The sequence below is a fragment of the Saimiri boliviensis genome, chromosome 13, assembly GCF_048565385.1.
Source record: "Saimiri boliviensis isolate mSaiBol1 chromosome 13, mSaiBol1.pri, whole genome shotgun sequence".
NCBI lineage: Eukaryota > Metazoa > Chordata > Mammalia > Primates > Cebidae > Saimiri > Saimiri boliviensis.
Genome location: NC_133461.1, coordinates 52,234,089 through 52,253,554, shown reverse-complemented (window position 1 = coordinate 52,253,554; position 19,466 = coordinate 52,234,089). Strand labels below are relative to the sequence as shown.

Genomic DNA, 19,466 nt, shown 5'->3' with positions numbered 1-19,466 from the left:
CGGAAGGACTCACGCATTTTACCTCAACAGCCTTAAAGAAAAGGAGCCAGGAGGTTTTAAACAACGCAGCAACAGACCAAACATCCTAAAACTCTTAAGTGTTTACTAGGGTTATAAAACCCTTAGTTAAGTAAACTAACAATTAAGAGACAGTAGCACAATGGACAATAGCTTTTGCCTTATAAAGGACAGACAGTACAAGAAGTCCCTATACCGTACATGTAAACAATCACTTATATCCCTTTATCACTTACATCTTATGTCGTCTTTCTTTACCCCCATACTGTGGGAATCTTACGTGGCCCTTCCAAAAGAAAGTATCAGAAAAATTATAGAGAACTGGTGAGTTCAAAAATAGGATGATTTTCTTTTTGAAAACAGCAACAATTTAAGGCAGACACCTTTTCTTGGGGTTTTACATTCACACGGTACGGTACTCTTCTACAGAAATTCCTGTACCACAAAATATCTTTCCCCTGAATGATTTTTTTCCATTTTGTTACACTATTTGAAGACCACAAATTATGTTTTTGAAGTAGACCCTTTGTTTTGAAAGTGCAAAAACATCTGGGAATATTAACTATGCCAGTTATTCGCATCTTAGGATGAATTTGCTCTAAGTGGGAATTCATTTTGTCATTCTATAAACATTTACTGATCATCTACTACGATCAGAGAAAAACAATCTCTGCCCTCATGAAACTCATGGGTAAGAAAAGCAGTAAACGAATTACCAAAATAATAAAGTGGTAAGTTTTTTGATATGGCAAATAAATACAAGGAGAAGTAAGACCACAGTGTCAATACCTGGTGAAAACGGATCACATTAAAGAGACAGGAGTGCGGCCTGGTGCAGTGGGTTAAGAATAAGGGGTCACTTATACCTGTCGGGTGGGGGATGTCTGAAAGGATATCTCAGGGTAAGTCTGGGATGGTTTGAGCACCTGATAAGCCAAGAGAGCTTTAGAGATAATTAGGAGGTAGAAAAGGGCTGAGGAATAGAGTGAAGACACTGCCAAGAAGCAGCTTTGCCTATTGCAAACTTTCTCTGAACGTCCACTTGTGTACCGCTGCTGAGTAAATGTGAAGCGGGACAGAGCAGATAGTACCAGAAGTGGCCAGTGAAATACCTCCTCTTCTGTTTTGTAATTATTGGCTGGGACCATTCTCAATAAACCACTAGTAGCTAGGCACTGTTTTAGATTTCAAGACTATCTTCTCACAAATTTCAAACCTCTTAATCAAAACCAAGGTCAGAATGAGTGTCATTGAACCCCAGGACAAAAGTTTATTAAAGCATCCAGAATTAGAAGGTAACTTTGACATTTAAATTTAGCTCCCAGTGCCTGACATATGGGAGACACCAATTTCATCCATTCTTCAAACCACTGATTCAGACCATGATCAAGATATATTACCACAGTTACTCTGATTGATGCAAAAAACATGTTAGGTCAATAACTTTCTTTTTTATTTCTTTTCTTTTCTTTTCTGAGACTGAGTTTCACTCTTGTGGCCCAGGATGGAGTGCAGTGGCTCAATCTCGGCTCACTGCAACCTCCACCTCCCAGGTTCCAGTGATTCTTCTGCCTCAGCCTCCCAAATAGCTGGGATTACAGGCAGTTGCCACCATGCCCAGCTAATTTTTGTATTTTTAGTAGAGATGGGGTTTCATCATGTAGCTTTCCTAACCTATATCTAAGAATGATTAAATAGGTTATTAGCATTCTCATTAGAATATCACACTTATACCTGTGATAGTATTACTATTTTAAATTTAACAGTGCTAAATTTTGTCATGTAATAAAATCTTTTTATATCCAAAGTGTTTTACTCGTTCCAGATAGATACCATAAAAAGGTGTGGTACCGTCATTACTGTGATGAACTGAAATCAGGTACCTGGTTCAAGCAGTTACCAACCTAAACTCTTTGGACAGCAACTACTCTTGTATTTCTGGAAACTATTACCCTAATTTGTAGAGCTATGAGAATTAAATGAGCGGAGCAGAATATTTATTCCTGGTATTTTTACTCTGTCATTTTGTTCCAGCATTTTTAGTAGAATGTTGAATACAAGCACTTTACACAGAATTGTGTCAATACAGATGTATTTTTATCATTAACAAATTTCTGGAATATACTCAACTGAGTTGATTAAATTCCTTCAACAATTTCTTATACAGCACAATTAACCACACTATTTTTTCCCATTTTAATTGTTTCACTGAAATTACTTTCACTGGGATCAGATTGTTATTAAAATTATATGATGATAATTTGATTCATTTATCAATTTTGTCCATATTAAACATATTATGAGTTTTCTAAGATCAATATTTCTACCAAGTTCAACTTTCGTGATTTAAATTTTGAAGAATGACATTTTGTCAAGCTCTCATTCCTCTGTCAATTGCATTCAAAACCAAATTTTATGGGGTGTCATTTACATGTTTATTTTTATTTCTTTCAGTAATTTTCATTGTTAATTAAACAAAAGCCTAAAAGCTCTACTTATTTGTTAGCTAAATCAAGGAACTATGATTAGATACTTTGTGAGAGAAAAGAAAACACAGTGAAATAGAGGGAAAAAACAAAAGCAGCTTCAGGAAGGAGGAGGGAAAAATACGGATACCATGAAAAGGAAAAGAACACAGAGAGAGAAACACCAAGTGTGGCAGAAAGGAGGAAAGGAAGGAAAAAGTCTGCAGGAAAATAACAGCACATTCCTCCAGATGAAAATAATGGAAACCAAGTATCACCAGGGGGAAAATAAACAGCTTCATTAAGCAACAAAGCATAACTATTATTATTAGGTTTTAATAGGTTTCCTTCTAAAACTGTGTTGGTAAGTCAACTGTTATTCATGACATACATTTTTAAAAATATTAAACAAAGATCGAAATTTCAGGTGACTTAACAGCACCCTCCTCCATTCCCCATCGCAGACACTCACAAGTTGCAACCTAACTTAATTCAGACAATTTGTTCAAAATATTTGTTGAGGGGTTGACTGTTGGGAACAACGCATGTGGGACGAAAAGCAGAGGCCAAAAAAGATGAAGAAGAAAGAGGATAATTAGATCTTTGTCTCTCCCTTCTTGGACTCAGGATTGCTTTTGGTAGACTTTACAATAAATACAGTTATTCCTAAATATTCCTGCTCTCTTTCCTGAACTTAATTACTGTTAGCCAGTTTCTCTGCCTGATATCAGAACCCTCATGGTGTCCTAAGATCTCCGTCTAAGAAACTCTGTCAGACATTTATTCAGACACCTGAAGAGCTCTCTATATATCCATCCTCCTCATTCATTCCCACTTCCTGTTCTTCCAATAGAACTGTTCTCTGGCATTGAAAGGAAAACAATCTGTTAGTATAACAACTATGGAGAACAGTTTGGAGGTTCCTCAAAAAACTAAAGATAGAGCTACCATATGATCCAGCAATCCCACTGTGGGGTATATACCCAAAAGAAAGGTGAAAACCCCATCTCTACTAAAAAATATAAAAATTAGCTAGGCGCAGTGGCAGGTGCCTGTAATCCCAGCTACTTGGGAGGCCGAGGCAGGAGAATCGCCTGAACCCGGGAGGTGGAGGCTTCAGTAAGCACCACTACACTCCAGCCTGACAGACAGAGCAAGACTCCGTCTCCAAAAAAAAAAAAAAGAAAGAAAGAAAAAAGAAAAGAAAAAGGAAGGAAGGAAGGAAGGAAGGGGGAGGGAGGGAGAGAGGGAGGGAAGGAAAGGAAAGGAAAGGAATCAGTAAATCAAAGAGATATCTGCACTCCTATGTTTGCTGCAGCACTGTTGACAACAGCTAAGACTTGGAAGCAACCTAAATGTCTATCAACAGATGAATGTGAAAAGAATATGTGGTACGTATATGCAATGGAGTACTATTCAGACATAAAGGATGAGATCCTGTCATTTGCAATACCATGGACGGAACTGGAGATCATATGTCAAGTGAAATAAACCAGGCACAGAAAGAAAAACATCTCATGCTCGCACTTATTTGTGGAAGCCAAAAATCAAAACAATTGACCTCATGGAGACAGAGAGTAGAAGGACAGTTACCAGAGGCTGGGAAAGGTTCTAGGGGTCTGGAGGAAAGGTGGGGATGCTTACTCGGTACAAAAAAACGAATAGAAAGATGAATAAGACCTAGTATTTGACAGCACAACAGGGTGACTACAGTCAATAAAAACTTAACTGTATATTTTAAAATAACTTACAAAGAGTATAATCAGATTGTTTGCAACTCAATCGATAAATGCTTAAGGGGATGGATCCCCCCCACTCTTTATGATGTGCTAATTTCACATTGCATGCCTGTATTGAAACATCTCATGTATCCCTACTATGTACCCACAAAAGTTAAAAATTAAAAAACAATTTTAAGAGAAAAGAAAGCAATCTGAGTAAATCAGTTTCTGATTTACTGACTTGTGAAGGACTGATCACAATTTAGCCTTCTGAAAGGTACTTAAGAAATACTATAAATCTTAAGAAAGTTTAGGCCAGGCATGGTGGCTCATGCCTGTAATCCCAGCACTTTGGGAGGCAGAAGCAGGTGGATCACTTGAGTCCAGGAGTTCAAGACCAGCCTGGACAACATGGTAAAGCCCTGTCTCTACAAAGAATACAAAAATTAGCTGGGCACAGTGGCATGTACCTGTAGTCCTAGCTACTTGGGACACTAAGGCAGGAGAATCACTTGAGCCCAGGATGTAAAGGTTGCAGTGAGCCAAGACTGCTCCCCTGCGCTCCAGCCGGGGCAACAGGAGTGAAACCCTGTCTGAAAAAAAGCAAAACACAACTTAATGAAATTTAAATCTCTGTAACATTTAATTTTAAAAGATGAAGGTACTAGAAGATAAATTTTGATACACAGCCACAATATAAGCAGGCTAGCCCCACTGGATAGCTTCCCTCACTCCAATTCCATATATGCAGATATTTAAAAGGTCAAACTTCTTTTCATAGTCATCAATGTCAGTAGCAGCAACAGAAAGACAAAAGAAAAATATGGCTGTTTGAGAAGGAACCTAGCATAGGAATTAAGGGCATGGAATCTAGAGGCAGGATGCCTAAGTTGAAATCTCAGGCAGGATGCCTGAGCTTCATCATTCACTGTTTATGTGACTTTGGACAAGTTACTTGACTGTTCTGGTCCACAGCTTTACCATCTTTAAAAGGTAATCATAACAATCCTTAAATCAGATTACTAAAAGGGTATGCATAGTATTTAGAGTGTAGAACATAGAACTATATAAATATTTGTTATAACTACTTAGTATATATGGATTGTTCATAAGACATGTTTTAAAATTAGCTAAGAGTGTTTGTTTTACTTTTTAAAAGTTTCAATCACAATGTTGCATCTTGTGGAGGCCTTAATTATAAGAAATCTGCCACCTGTCCATAACGGCTAATTTGGGGTTAGGACAAGTACAGTTTTCTATTACTAATAATAAACCAATTTTTTAAAGTTTAGGTAGAACCACAGAACTTCAGGGCAGAAAGGATCCTAACAGTTCAAAGGTATCATCTCACAGACAAAGAAGTTGAAGGCAAAAAAAAATTAAACAACTCAGGCAAGCTTAGAGATAGTGGAAGACTTGAATACGGAATCTACCTCTCCTTATCTGCCGTTTTTCTTCACTTCCAAAGAGCAAGGGAAGAACTTTCTTCCACGGTGCAGACACATTGATAATTTGGCCTCCTGAGTCTGTACTGTAAGAATTGTTGATCCTGGAGTGAGGAGGTTCTTTTGCTGTTAAGGAATTTTCTTATTCAAGGAATGCCAAGGAACCAGCATAGCCACAACAATTCCCCTAACATAGTCAGTAGTCATGATGATTTCAGCTGGGTTTAATGGAAACTGGAGATCCTCTCCTATGTAGCTGTTACATGAACAGACAGTCTCTTCTAACTTCTGGATCTGATGACCAAATCCTCCCAGAGTCAGCTGACTATCAGGTAAGTTGTTACCGTGCTGTTAACTAACTACATAACATGCAGACTATGGAGATGGCCAAACAGGAACAGCTCTGATCTGCAGCTCCCAGCGATCTCAGCACAGTAGGTGGATGATTTCTGCATTTCCAACTGAAGCACCCGGCTCATCTCATTGGGACTGGTTACACAGTGGGTGCAGCCCACGGAGGGCGAGCCCAAGCAGGGTGAGGTGGTCTCACCCGGGAAGCGCACGTAGTCGGAAAACTCCCTCCCAAGAGAAGCTATGACGCTGTGCTGTGGGCGACAGTGCTAAGCAGCCTGGAGACTACACTTGACCCACGCTCTTCCCAACCCACAGACAAGGAGGTTCGCTCAGGTGCCGACACCACCAGAGCCCTGGGTTTCAAGCACAAAACTGGGTGGTGGTTTGGGCAGACAGCAAGCCAGCTGCAGGATTTTTTTTTTTTCATACTCAAGTAGTGCCTGGAACGCCAGTGAGACAAAACCGTCCACTCCCCTGGAAAGAAGGCTGAAGCCAGGGAGTGGTCTAGCTCAGCGGACCCCACCCCCACAGAGCCCAGGAAGCTAAGATCCACTGGCTTGAAATTCTTGCTGCCAGCACAGCAGTCTGAAGTCCACCGGGGACACTCGAGCTTGCTGGGGGCAGGGGCGTCCGCCATTACTGAGGCTTGAGTAGGCAGTTTTCCCCTCACTGCATCAGCAAAGCCACCGGGAAGTTCCAACTGGGCAGAGCCCTCCACAGCTCCCCAAAGCCGCTGTGGCCACACTGCCTCTCGAGGTTCCTCCTCTCTGGGCAGGGCATCTCTGAAAGAAACGCAGCAGGCCCAGTCAGGGACTTACAGATAAAACTCCCATCTCCCTGGACAGAGCAGCGGAGGGAGAGGGCGGTTGTGGGTGCAGCTTCAGTAGACAAATATCCCCGTCTGCCGGCACTGAGGAGAGCAGCAGACTGCCCAGCACAAAGTCCAAGCTCTGCTAAGGGAAAGATTGTCTCCTCAAGTGGGTCCCTGACCCTTGTGCCTCCAGATAGAGAGTCACCTCCCACCGGGGTAGACAGACACCTCATACAGAAGAGCTCCAGCTGGCATCTGACAGGTGCCCCCCAGGACAAAGCTTGCAGAGGAAGGGAAAAGGAAGCAATCTTTGCTGTTCTGCAGCCTCCGCTGGTGATACCCAGGCAAACAGGGTCTGGAGTGGACCTCCAGCAAAAACCAGCAGACCTGCAGCAGAGAGACCCGACTGTTGAAAGGAAAACTAGCAAATAGAAAGGAATAGCATCAACATCAACAATAAGGATGCCCACACAAAACCCCATCCGAGGGTCACCAAAATCAAAGATCAAAGGCAGATAAATCCACAAAGATGAAGAAATACCACAGAAAAAGGCTAAAAATTCAAAAAAAAAAAAAAAAAAAAAAAAAAACCAGAACGCCTCTTCTCCTCCAAAGGCTCACAACTCCTCGCCAGCAAGGGAACAAAGCTGGACAGAGAATGAGTCTGACAAACTGGCAGAAGTAGGCTTCAGAAGGTGGGTAATAACAAACTCCTCCGAGCTAAAGGAGCATCTTCTAACCCAATGCAAGGAAGCTAAGAACCTTGAAATAAGTTCACAGGAATTGCTAATAAGAATAACCAGTTTGGAGAACGAACATAAATGACCTGATGGAGCTGAAAAACAAAGCATGAGAACTTCATGAAACGTACACAAGTATCAACAGCCAAATCAATCAAGTGGAAGAAAGGGTATCAGAGAGTGAAAATCAACTCAGTGAAATAAAGCGAGAAGACAAAATTAGAGAGAAAAAAATGAAAAGGAACAAAAAAAGCCTCCGAGAAACATGAGACTATGTAAAAAGACCACACCTACGTTTGATTGGTGTACCTGAAAGTAACCAGGAGAACAGAACCAAGTTAGAAAACATTCTTCAGGATATTATGTGGGAAAACTTCTCCAACCTAGCAAGACAAGCCAACATTCAAATTCAGGAAATACAGAGACCACCACAAAGATACTCCTCCAGAAGAGCAACCCCAAGATACATAATTGTCAGATTCACCAAGGTTGAAATAAAGAAAAAAAATGTTAAAGGCAGGGTTTAACACAAAGAAAGGGCGGGTTACCCAAAAAGGGAAGCCCTCCAGGCTAACAGTGGATTTCTCTGCAGCAACTCTACAAGCCAGAAGAGGACAGGGGCCAATATTCAACATTCTTAAAGAAAATAATTTTCAACTCAGAATTTCATATCCAGTCAAACTAAGCTTCATAAGCAAAGGAGAAATAAAATCCTTTACAGACAAGCAAAGGCTGAGAGATTCTGTCACCACAAGGCCTGCCTTACAAGAGCTCCTGAAGGAAGCACTGAACATGGGAAGGAACAACTGGTATCAGCCACTGCAAAAATACATGACATTGTAAAGATCATCGACGCTATGAAGAAACTGCATCAACTAACGGGAAAAATAACCAGCTAGCATTATAATGACAGAATCAAATTCACTCATAACAATATTAACCTTAAGTGTAAATGGGCTAAATGTCCCAGTTAAAAGACACAGACTGGCAAATTGGATAAAGAGTCAAGGCCCATCAGTGTGCTGTATTCAGAAGACCTGTATCATGTGAAAAGACACACACAGGCTCAAAGTAAAGGGATAGAGGAATATTTACCAAGCCAAAAAAAAAAAGCAAGGGTTGCAATCCTAGTTGCTGATAAAACGATCTTTAAACCAACAAAGATCAAAAAAGACAAAGAAGGGCATTACGTGATGGTAAAGGAATCAGTGCAGCAAGATATATAAGCACCCAATACAGGAGCAACCAGATTCATAAAGCAAGTTCTTAGAGATCTACAAAGAGACTTCAACTCCCACACAATCATAGTAGGAGACTTTAACACCCCATTGTCAATATTAGCCAAATCAATAAGACAGAAAATTAACAAGGATATTCAGGACTTGATCTTAGCTCTGGACCAAGTGGACCTAATAGACATCTGTATCACTCTCTACCCCAAATCGACAGACTACATTCTTCTCAGCACCACATCACACTATTCTAAAACTGACCTCATAATTAGAAGTAAAACACTCCTCGGCAAATGCAAAAGAACAGAAATCATAACAAACAGTCTCTCAGACCACAGTGCAATCAAATTAGAATTCGGGATTAAAAAACTCACTCAAAACCGCACAACTACATGGAAACTGAACAACCTCCTCCTGAATGACTACTGGGTAAAAAATGAAATTAACACAGAAATAAATAAATTCTTCGAAACCAGTGAGAACAAAGATACAAGTACCAGAATCTCTGGGACACGGCTAAAGCAGGGTTTAGGGGGAAATTTATAGCACTAAATGCCCACAGGAGAAAGCAGGAACAATCTAAAATCAATACCCTAACACCACAATTAAAAGAACTAGAGAAGCGAGAGCAAACAAATTCAAAAGCTAGCAGAAGACAAGAAATAACTAAGATCAGAACAAAACTGAAGGAGATAGAGACACAAAAAACTCTTCAAAAAAATCAATGAATCCAGGAGCTGATTTTTTGAAAAGATTAACAAAATAGATAGCTAGCCAGACTAAGAAAGAAGAAAAGAGAGAAGAATCAAATAGACACAACAAAAAATGATAAAAGGGGATATCACCACTGATTCCACAGAAATATAAACTACCATCAGATAATACTATAAACATCTTTATGCAAATAAACTAGAAAATCTAAAAGAAATGGATAAATTCCTGACACACACACCCTCCCAATACTAAATCAGAAAGAAGTTAAATCCTAGAATAGACCAATAACAAGTTCTGAAAATGGGGCAGTAATTAATAGCCTACCAACCAAAAAAAGCCCACAACCAGATGGATTCACAGCCAAATTGTACCAGAGGTACAAAGAGGAGCTGGTACCATTTCTTCTGAAATGATTCCAAACAACAGAAAAAGAGGGACTCCTCCCTAACTCATTTTATGAGGCCAACATTATCCTGATACCAAAACCTGGCAGAGACACAACTAAAAATAAAAATTTCAGGCCAATATCCATGATGAGCATCAGTGCTAAAATCCTCAATAAAATACTGGCAAACCAAATCTAGCAGCAAGTCGAAAGCTTATGCATCACGATCAAGTCAGCTTCATCCCAGGGATGCAAGGCTGGTTCAACATACACAATCAATAAACATAATCCATCACATAAAAAGAACCAATGACAAAACCACATGATTATCTCAATAGATGCAGAAAAGGCCTTCAATAAAATTCAGCACCCCTTCATGCTAAAAACTCTTTAATAAACTAGGTATCAATGGAACATATCTCAAAATAATAAGAGCTTTTTACAACAAACCCACAGGCAATATCATACTGAATAGGCAAAAGCTAGAAGCATTCCCTTTGAAAGCCAGCACGAGACACAGATGCCCTCTCTCACCACTCTTATTCAACATAGTATTGGAAGTTCTCGGCTAGGCAATCAGGCAAGAGAAAGAAATAAAGGGTGCTCAGACAGGAAGAGAGGAAGTCAAGTTGTCTCTGTTTGCAGATGACATGATTGTATATTTAGAAAACCCCATTGTCTCAGCCCCAAACCTCCTTAAACTGATAAGCAACTTCAGCAAAGTCTCAGGATACAAAATCAATGTGCAAAAATCACAAGCATTCCTGGACGCCAATAATAGAAAAACAGAGCAAATCACGAGTGAACTCCCATTCACAATTATTTATTCTCTACAAAGAGAATAAAATACCTAGGAATATAACTTACAAGGATGTGAAGGACTTCTTCAAGGAGAACTACAAACCACTGCTCAAGGAAATAAGAGAGGACACAAAGAATTGGGAAAAAAATTCCATGTTCACGGATGGCAAGAATCAATATTGTGAAAAAGCCCATACTCCCAAAGTAAGTTATAGATCCAATGCTAACCCCATCAAGCTACCACTGGCTTTCTTCACAGAATTAGAAAAAAGTACTTTAAATTTCAAATGGAACCAAAATAGAGCCCACATAGCCAAGGCAATCCTAAGCAGAAAGAACAAAGCTGGAGGCATCACCCTACCTGACTTCAAACTATACCATAAGGCTACAGTAACCAAAACAACTTTGTACTGGTATCAAAACAGACATACAGACAAATGGAAAATAACAGAGGCCTCAGAAATAATGCCACACATCTACAACCATCTGATATTTGACAAATGTGACATAAATAAGCAATGGGGAAAGGATTCCCTGTTTAATAAATGGCGTTGGGGAAACTGGCTAGCCATATGCAGAAAACGGAAACTGGACCCCTTTCTTACACATTATACAAAAAATAACTCAAGATGGATTAAAGACTTAAACAAAAGACCTAAAACCATAAAAACCCTAGAAGAAAACCTAGGCAATACCATTCAGGACATAGGCATGGGCAGAAACTTCATGACTAAAACACCAAATGCAATGGCAACAACAGCCAAAATTGACAAGTAGGATCTAATTAAAGAGCTTCTAAAACTATCATCAGATAGAGTGAACAGGCAGCCAACAGAATGGGAGAAAATTTTTGCAATCTATCCATCTGACAAAAAGCTAATATCAATAATCTACAAGCAACTTAAATTTACAAGAAAAAAAATGACCCCATCAAAAAGTGAGCAAAGGATATGAACACACAATTTTCAAAAGAAGACATTTATGTGGCCAACAAACATGAAAAAAAGCTCATCATCACTGGTTACTAAAGAAACACAAATCTAAACCACAATGAGATATCATCTCAAGCCAGTTAGAATGGTGATTATTAAAAAGTCAGGACACAACAGATGCTGAAGAAGATGTGGAGAAACAGAAATGCTTTTACACTGTTGGTGGGAGTGTAAATTAGTTCAACCATTGTGGAAGACAGTGTGTTGATTCCTCAAGGATCTAGAACCAGAAATACCATTTATTTGACCCAGTAATCCCATAACTGGGTATATACCCAAAAGATTATAAATCATTCTACTATAAAGACACATGCACATGTATGTTTATTGCAGTACTATTCACAATAGCAAAGACTTGGAACCAACCCAAATGCCCATCAATGACAGACTGGATAAAGAAAATGTGGCACATAAATGCCATGGAATACTATGCAGCCATAAAAAATGATAAATTCATGTGTTTTGCAGGGACATGGATGAAGATGGAAACCATCAATCTCAGCAAACTCAGGAACAGAAAATCAAACACTGCATGTTCTCCCTCATAAATGGGAGTTGAACAATGAGAACATATGGACACAGGTATGGGAAAATCAAACATCAGGGCCTGTCATGGGTTGATGGGTTATGGGAGAGATAGCATTAGGAGAAATACCTAATACAGATGATGGTTGATAGGTGCGGCAAACAATCATGGCACGTGTGTACCTCTTAAACAAATCTGCATGTTCTGCATATGTATCCCAGAACTTAAAGTATAATTAAAAAAGGAAAAAAAAATGCAGACTATTACCATAGTGTTGAATGCAATTAAACACCTGGTATTTATTAGAGGTTAATGGCATATAAATAAAATTTCATTGACAAATATTTTCAAAGATTACATATTACAGAAAAAGGGAGAATCTACCAACACAACAAAATGGAAACAGGGATAGTCTCATTGGAAGGAAAATGTAACAAAGTTCGATATAGCTGAATCTACTCATATTTATGATAGAGTTGTGGGCAGGTACTTTGGAATAATGAAGAAATACTTGCATACCACCAGACATTCAATGTAAAATTCTTGGGGCATTCTTCAGACTTGTTTACAGAATGAAATAAGATGTTGTGTGTAGCAGATGGGAGAGTTGTCATTTGAATATATTTACAGTATCTTAAAGTATGTTGTGGGACTTATGGCTTGTCCCCTTGATTCCTTCCTTGTTGTTGTATATTTAACTTTATGACCATCAGGCATGGCAAGTACCTCAATATCCTACTGTTCAACCAAGCATCAGAGTACAGAGAAAAAAAATGTTTCACCCCCAAAGGGGATGGAGGGGAACAGAAATAAGGAAGAAAAAGAAAAAAACTTACAAACCTTAGCTGGGCTTTCATTCAAAAAATTCCTTATCCAACCTATAAAATATTGCCAAAAAACCTTGCTATCGTGCAAACACTCAATCATCCAGGTACTGAAAAATTTACAGTGGATTTCCTGCCGATTTGTGGGGCTACTGGATCCTGCTGCGATAAAACTTCCAAGAATATGACAGGCATTTGAATAAACCGTTCTATCATGTATTGAGGTTTTGTAAAAGGATGAACTTTAACATTTTGTAAAAGGATGAACTTTTAACATTTCTTCCAATACAACTTATGGAGCAAAAATTTAAAAAAAAATAGGAAGGTGAAGCCAAGGACATCACAAAAAGGGGACAAATAAGCATGTTTTACTCTAATCTAAAGCTATAGCTGGCTGAGTAGTTAAGATGAACGCAATCTCACGAACAAATGAAAACAAATGCACAGAATCTTTACACTTTGATTTATTGGCCGTCCCGGCACCCACTCATGCGGTAATGACATTACGTGTAGCACGCCTACCCATTTACTCTTAAGATAACAAAGATTATTAACCAGACAGCAAGAAACACATCATACTTTCAAAATATACATTTTGATTACCCACACTGTATCCACATGATGACAAGCTACTGCATTTTCAGGGATTGCTCCCTCCCTCTTTCCTTCTCCCCATCAGTCAAGGTTTAGCGTTCTGCGCTGGGGCCAATGGGCTTTCCTGCCAAACAAATCTAAGGAAAGGAAGGGGAAACAGGTCACAGGGCTAGACTGACCAGGATTGCCTACGCCATGGAGACAGGAAGCCTGGGCCTCCAGGGGTGACCCTTTTTGCAGCTGTGCCCTTCCCCTTGACACATGAGCACCAGCATATGCAGTGATCCATGAAGGCAGTGTGAGGGGAGTGAGAGAAAGGTGATGAGTTGACAGCATCTGCTAAAAGACATCCAGGGAAGCTGCTATTGATGGCGGAGAAGCACAAAGTTTGGCAATCAGCCACCAGCACCATGTGCAGAAAGAGCTTACTTTTAAGGGCTAACTTACAAAATTTGAACAGTGATCATGGAAAAAGCAGAGATTATTTTCCTTTTGGTGCCACCGCACACGTAAACTATGCCTGTAAGGCTACTGAGGGCATCACAGAAAATGATCAATGTCAGACCAATAACATGCATGTTCTTATGCACAGCAATGAGGGGCTTCATCACTTCTCTCTTTCCTTCCCGTTCCTCCCCCTCCGCCCACCCCAAACAGAAAGTGCTACCTTCATGTTCATCCTGCAGATAGAAAAATATTAATTTAAGGCATATCAAAACACATTTTATAATGTATAAATATAATACCCAACAGACTCCTGAGAGATATACAAAATTAATCCCACTTGTGAAGGTCTTAATATTAGCTCTTTCCTCTTGGGAAGAACTTTAAATCCCACAAAAGCCCTTGATTTATTTCCTTCCTACACAACAGCAACAAACACTCACATAATTTTTAAGCAATGTAAAATATCACTTTAATGCTGAATACATGGAGACAGACAGAGAAAGAGCTCACTTAGAATGGATACTTGGACAGCAAAGGAAGTACTTAGGGGTACCATCTCCCTGAACATCGGAGCATAACGCATTAATGCTGCCTGCCTAATTCAAGGAAAGAAAGCTCCCTGAAACCAATCTAAACCAGTTTTAAGACACATCCTATGCTTCATTTTTACACTGCCCCTTCCAAAGCCTCATTAATGTGGGTACATCACTTTCTATTTTATATCTGTGAAGAAGTTAGTGAAGTCTTATTAACACAAATATATTCAGTTTACCTTAATTTTACATTTTGACCCAGCAATCCGATTACTGGGTATATATCCAAAGGATTATAAATCATTCTACTATAAAGACACATGCACATGTATATTTATTGCAGCACTGTTCACAATAGCAAAGACTTGAAACCAACCCACATGCCCATCAGTGACAGATTGGATAAAGAAAATGTGACACATATATACCAAAGAATACTATGCAGCCATAATAAAGGATGAATTCATGTCCTTTGCAGGAACATGGATGAAGCTGAAAACCATCATTTTCAGCAAATTAACACAAGAACAGAAAACCAAATACCACATGTTCTCGCTTATAAATGGGAGCTGAACAATGAGAACACGTGGACACAGGGAGGGGAACGTCGCACACCAGGGTGTGTCGGGGGGTGGGGAGCAGGGGAGGGATAGCATTAGGAGAAATATCTAATGTAGATGACAGGTTGATGGGTGCAGCAAACCACCATGGCACATGTGTACACCTATGTAACAAACCTGCACATTCTGCACATGTATCTCAGAATTTAAAGTATAATAATAAAAAATAAATTTAAAAAAATTTAAAAAACACACAATCTGTGATGGTTAATGCTAACCTGAAAGCTAAATGGGTTTGGATATTATCATTAATAAGTATATGTATCTAGTACATCAGGCCGGGTATAGTGGCTCATGCCTATAATCCTAGCACTTTGGGAGACCAAGGCAGGCACATCACCTAAGGTCAGGAGTTCGAGACCAGCCTGGCCAAAATGAAGAAACCTAGTCTCTACTAAAAATACAAAAATTAGCTGAGTGTGGTGGCACACACTTGTAATCCCAGGTACTCAGGAGGCTAAGGCAGGAGAATCACTTGAACCTGGGAAACGGGTTGCAGTGAGCCAAATTGTGTCATTGCACTCCAGCCTGAGTGACAGAGCAAGACTCCGTCTCAAAAAAAAAAAAAAAAAAAAAAAAGTGTACCTATTACATCTGAATGTCTGAAAAAAGGAATATAAATATTACATATTTATTCAGAGCAAAAGCTCATCAGGTATTATAATTTTCCGACCTTTCCTTATTCATTTCACCACTGCAAAATCTGGCTTTAAAACAATGTTATTTTCCTTTCCTATTGCCAGCAACCAGCTAGTTTTTCATACACATCAAGTAAGAGAAAGTTAAGCTTAAGGCAAAAAAAAAAAGAAAAAAGAAAAAAAGAAAGAAAGAAAACCTACATAAATCTAACTTGGGTTTTTAAGTTAAACATCAATAGTGGAGTCACATCAAAGTGAAACCCGGAGCCTCAACTATTAAGTAAAATATGCACAAATCATTGTACTGACAGAGACCTGAGTGCCAAAGGCTCAGTGGAAGAATGGGTGTCTGTATTTTACGTCATTTACCTCATCTTTCTGGGAGGAACACACCTAAAAGAAAATCAGCATTTCACTAAGTTACTTAGTTTCAGCTCTGAATCAGATAAGCTAATATCTGCAGTATACGTCTATGGGTAAAAAGCACCATACTAAATATTAACACTACTAAAGCCACAATTATCTTGATTTAACAGTTATCCCTGACGGCACAGAAGAATAAGGAGTCAAAGATGATCAGGCCTTAAGAAACAGGAGGAAAGAAATAAGGGAGAAAATTAACATGACTTAACTTTCAAAATATTTTTCAAGGATGCCACAATCTTCCATTAAAATTAATGTATTGGTAGATTTCCCTACACCCACAATCCAGTTAAAATACAAGATCCATCATATCCAAATTTCGTGACAATGGTTAAGTCTTCTTCAATCTGTGTGCAAATTATGAAATAAGGAAAATGTACTTCCTTACCTCCATCACATTTGGAAAATGACACCTTTTAAGTCAATAATGCAATACTTAGAGAAAATGGTGCCACAGCAAAATATGACAGCACAGGCAATGCAAATTAGTGCTCAAATGGAGAGAATCGCTATTCATGTATCCAAAAACGTGGTAATTCCAATAGTCTCTGCAACTTGTATTTTGAATAGCACTTAAAATCTCAGTCCTCTACTGAGAATCCAAGTTCTTTCATTTTTGATTTTCGTGTTACCTACTCATCAGTAAATGCCTCAGCACATGACAAAGAAAAAGAGACAAGTATTTCCAGCAAAGAGGAGATTCAAGCAACCTTAACCCCCACTCTCTAACCACCTTTCCCTTTTAGGGGTCTGTTCTTTCATTTGAAGAGATCTGTGCTTCTAAGTCCCATTAATGCTAATGCAGGTAGTTACGCCCCCCATACATAAGCTCTGCCCAAGCCTCGAAGAGCCGTCACTCTTGCCTGCTTTACTGACCCACAGAACCCAGCCTCGGTGTGATGAAACTGAAGAGTGCCTTGCAATTTCATCCCTTAATTGAGATCCTAGCATATGGCAAGAATCCAAGACCCTTGCTCAGGTTGTTTATCTTTCAATACTTTCAAGTCACTTGCTGACCAGAAAAGAAATTGCACTGTAATTTAAAGTGAAAGCAGTCAGCTTCCTGCTTGTAATTTTTCCTCTTCTTTAAAAAAAAAAACTCCTCTCTTCCTCCACTTTTAACAAATAATAAATGACTATAACCATGGATCCTCGACAGACTTGCTCACCACTGTGAATAGTTATTATAAAGTGATGTCATAAAACAGGTCATTTTTTACAGTAGCTTGGCTTCAGGTACTTTATAACTCAGTTATTTTATTAACTTTGGATTATCTTTCTCTTTTTCTAAACTTTTAGTCTCTGCAAATCTCAAGGAAAAACTACCCAAATTGTGGAGAAGCTGGTGAGGGAAGGGAGAGGAAAAAGCTTAATTTTAATTCTGAAATCCAATGAAATATACCATATGCCACTGTTACCAGAATCTGTCATACCACCCATGGCTTCTATAATCAAAATGTCCCAGAGAAGGTAGCAAGGAGTAGTGAGGAAGAAGGTAAGGAACGGAGAATGAGTGACACTGTTTACACAACAAGAACCAACTTTATATAAGAGGATTACATCAATCAAACTTATTATGGAATTAATTTGGACACTCAGACAACTTATAAAAATATACTACAGCATTCTACAGTAATGATCGAATGCATTTCAGCATATGTTAGTCTAACTACAGCCTTTGGCCCGTGACCAATACTACAGTGGTTTGTGTGTAAAAGAGCCTCCTAGAGTATTTATTCTTGACGAAGCTGTATGAATGATTTAAAATTCATTCAAAAACAAATGTACCTGCCTTCTCTTTAAGAGGCAACAAAAAAACTTCACAACAAATGGGCAGCAGAATTTCCTCTTTGATAACCAGCCAGGGGAAAAACTTGTTTTGCAAAGGGATGGACAACACATCCTTGTATAACAAACATACGTTTCAAACAAAAACAAGGTCACGTGTGGTTGTGATGTGGTATTCAGCCAGAGCATTTCTGATTGACATGTACATGAATGCCATGATGCGGAATGTAAATAGAAAATGTTTCATATGCAAGTGTTTTAACTTCACATTACAGGAAATAATAAATACTGAATAATGTAATAGGAGGTATTTCTAGCTTGGGGTTCTAATGACTAACCACTTGAGCTCTGCTTTTGTGGTTTATAATGTCACCAGAACTCTCCATGGAATTATATATAGAATAAATGATAGGCAATGTTGAATTACAAGGCTATCAGGCTATAATACATAAAGTAAGTACCTAATATAGCCTTATAAATTATAGGCTTTTATGGTCTAGCATTTTACAGCGTAATGTCACAAACTGCAGTGATACGATATATTGATAAAGGATATGATATCACATTAGGTTTCAAAAAAATGTCCCTGGCACTACATTAGAGCCAAATTATTTCACAGAATCACAAGCTCAGAGCTGGAAGGATCCTTGGAGGATGTCACACCCCACACTCCTCTATAGGCACCACCCAGACGCTGACTTCCCCTCATCCCTGCTCCCCAGCCTTGACAGATGGCCGTCCTGCCTCAGACACTCCCAGCCCTGAAAATAATAGAAGAAAGTGCCAGGGAAATGCCTCAAATATCTATACATAACACAAACACCAGCACCATTAAGTGGCGGACATGAAGGTGACGTCGTTGAAGGCACACCACAATTCTGTTGAAGCACACACGCTCATATACTTTTACAAAGAAATAGACCCTCTCTTTTGGTTTTCATCAGGAGTGGGAAGGGATGTAAAAAATACAACAGAGAGAGCAACATTTATTTCTAAGGTCTCTTTGTAACACCTCCTTTTTCCTGTTTCAGATGCCATAATCATTACCTGATGAGAGTCTACACCTTTACTCAATCCCAGACACACACACAAGTCAGACCTAGCACTACATGTAGTACCAGTGGATTCTAAAGGGCTCCAGGCTTCTTTGAGAAGAAACCAAGAAGGAAGGCACAGTACAGCCCACATCCAGTTCTTGTGAGATTCTGGGCAAACTAGAAGAATCACACATAAATGTTGACATCACCCTCATTTGTTTCTGATCAATTCTTTTATCTGTAAAACAATTAAAAGCAAAAGTAAATGATAGTGTCCCACTGAGAAGAATGAGGTTTTTCCCGGTCTCCTACAGATATATTTGTTTCAAATGTATTCAGGTCAAGGATTGATCAAGGA

At 39.1% G+C, this 19,466-nt stretch overlaps 1 protein-coding gene across 3 annotated transcripts in view; it reads right to left on the bottom strand.

The window, feature by feature from the left end:
* ZNF521 (zinc finger protein 521) overlaps nucleotides 1-19,466 on the bottom strand; it is a 294,695-nt gene that overhangs the window by 202,995 nt on the left and 72,234 nt on the right. The gene's annotated exons all lie outside the window — the stretch shown is intronic.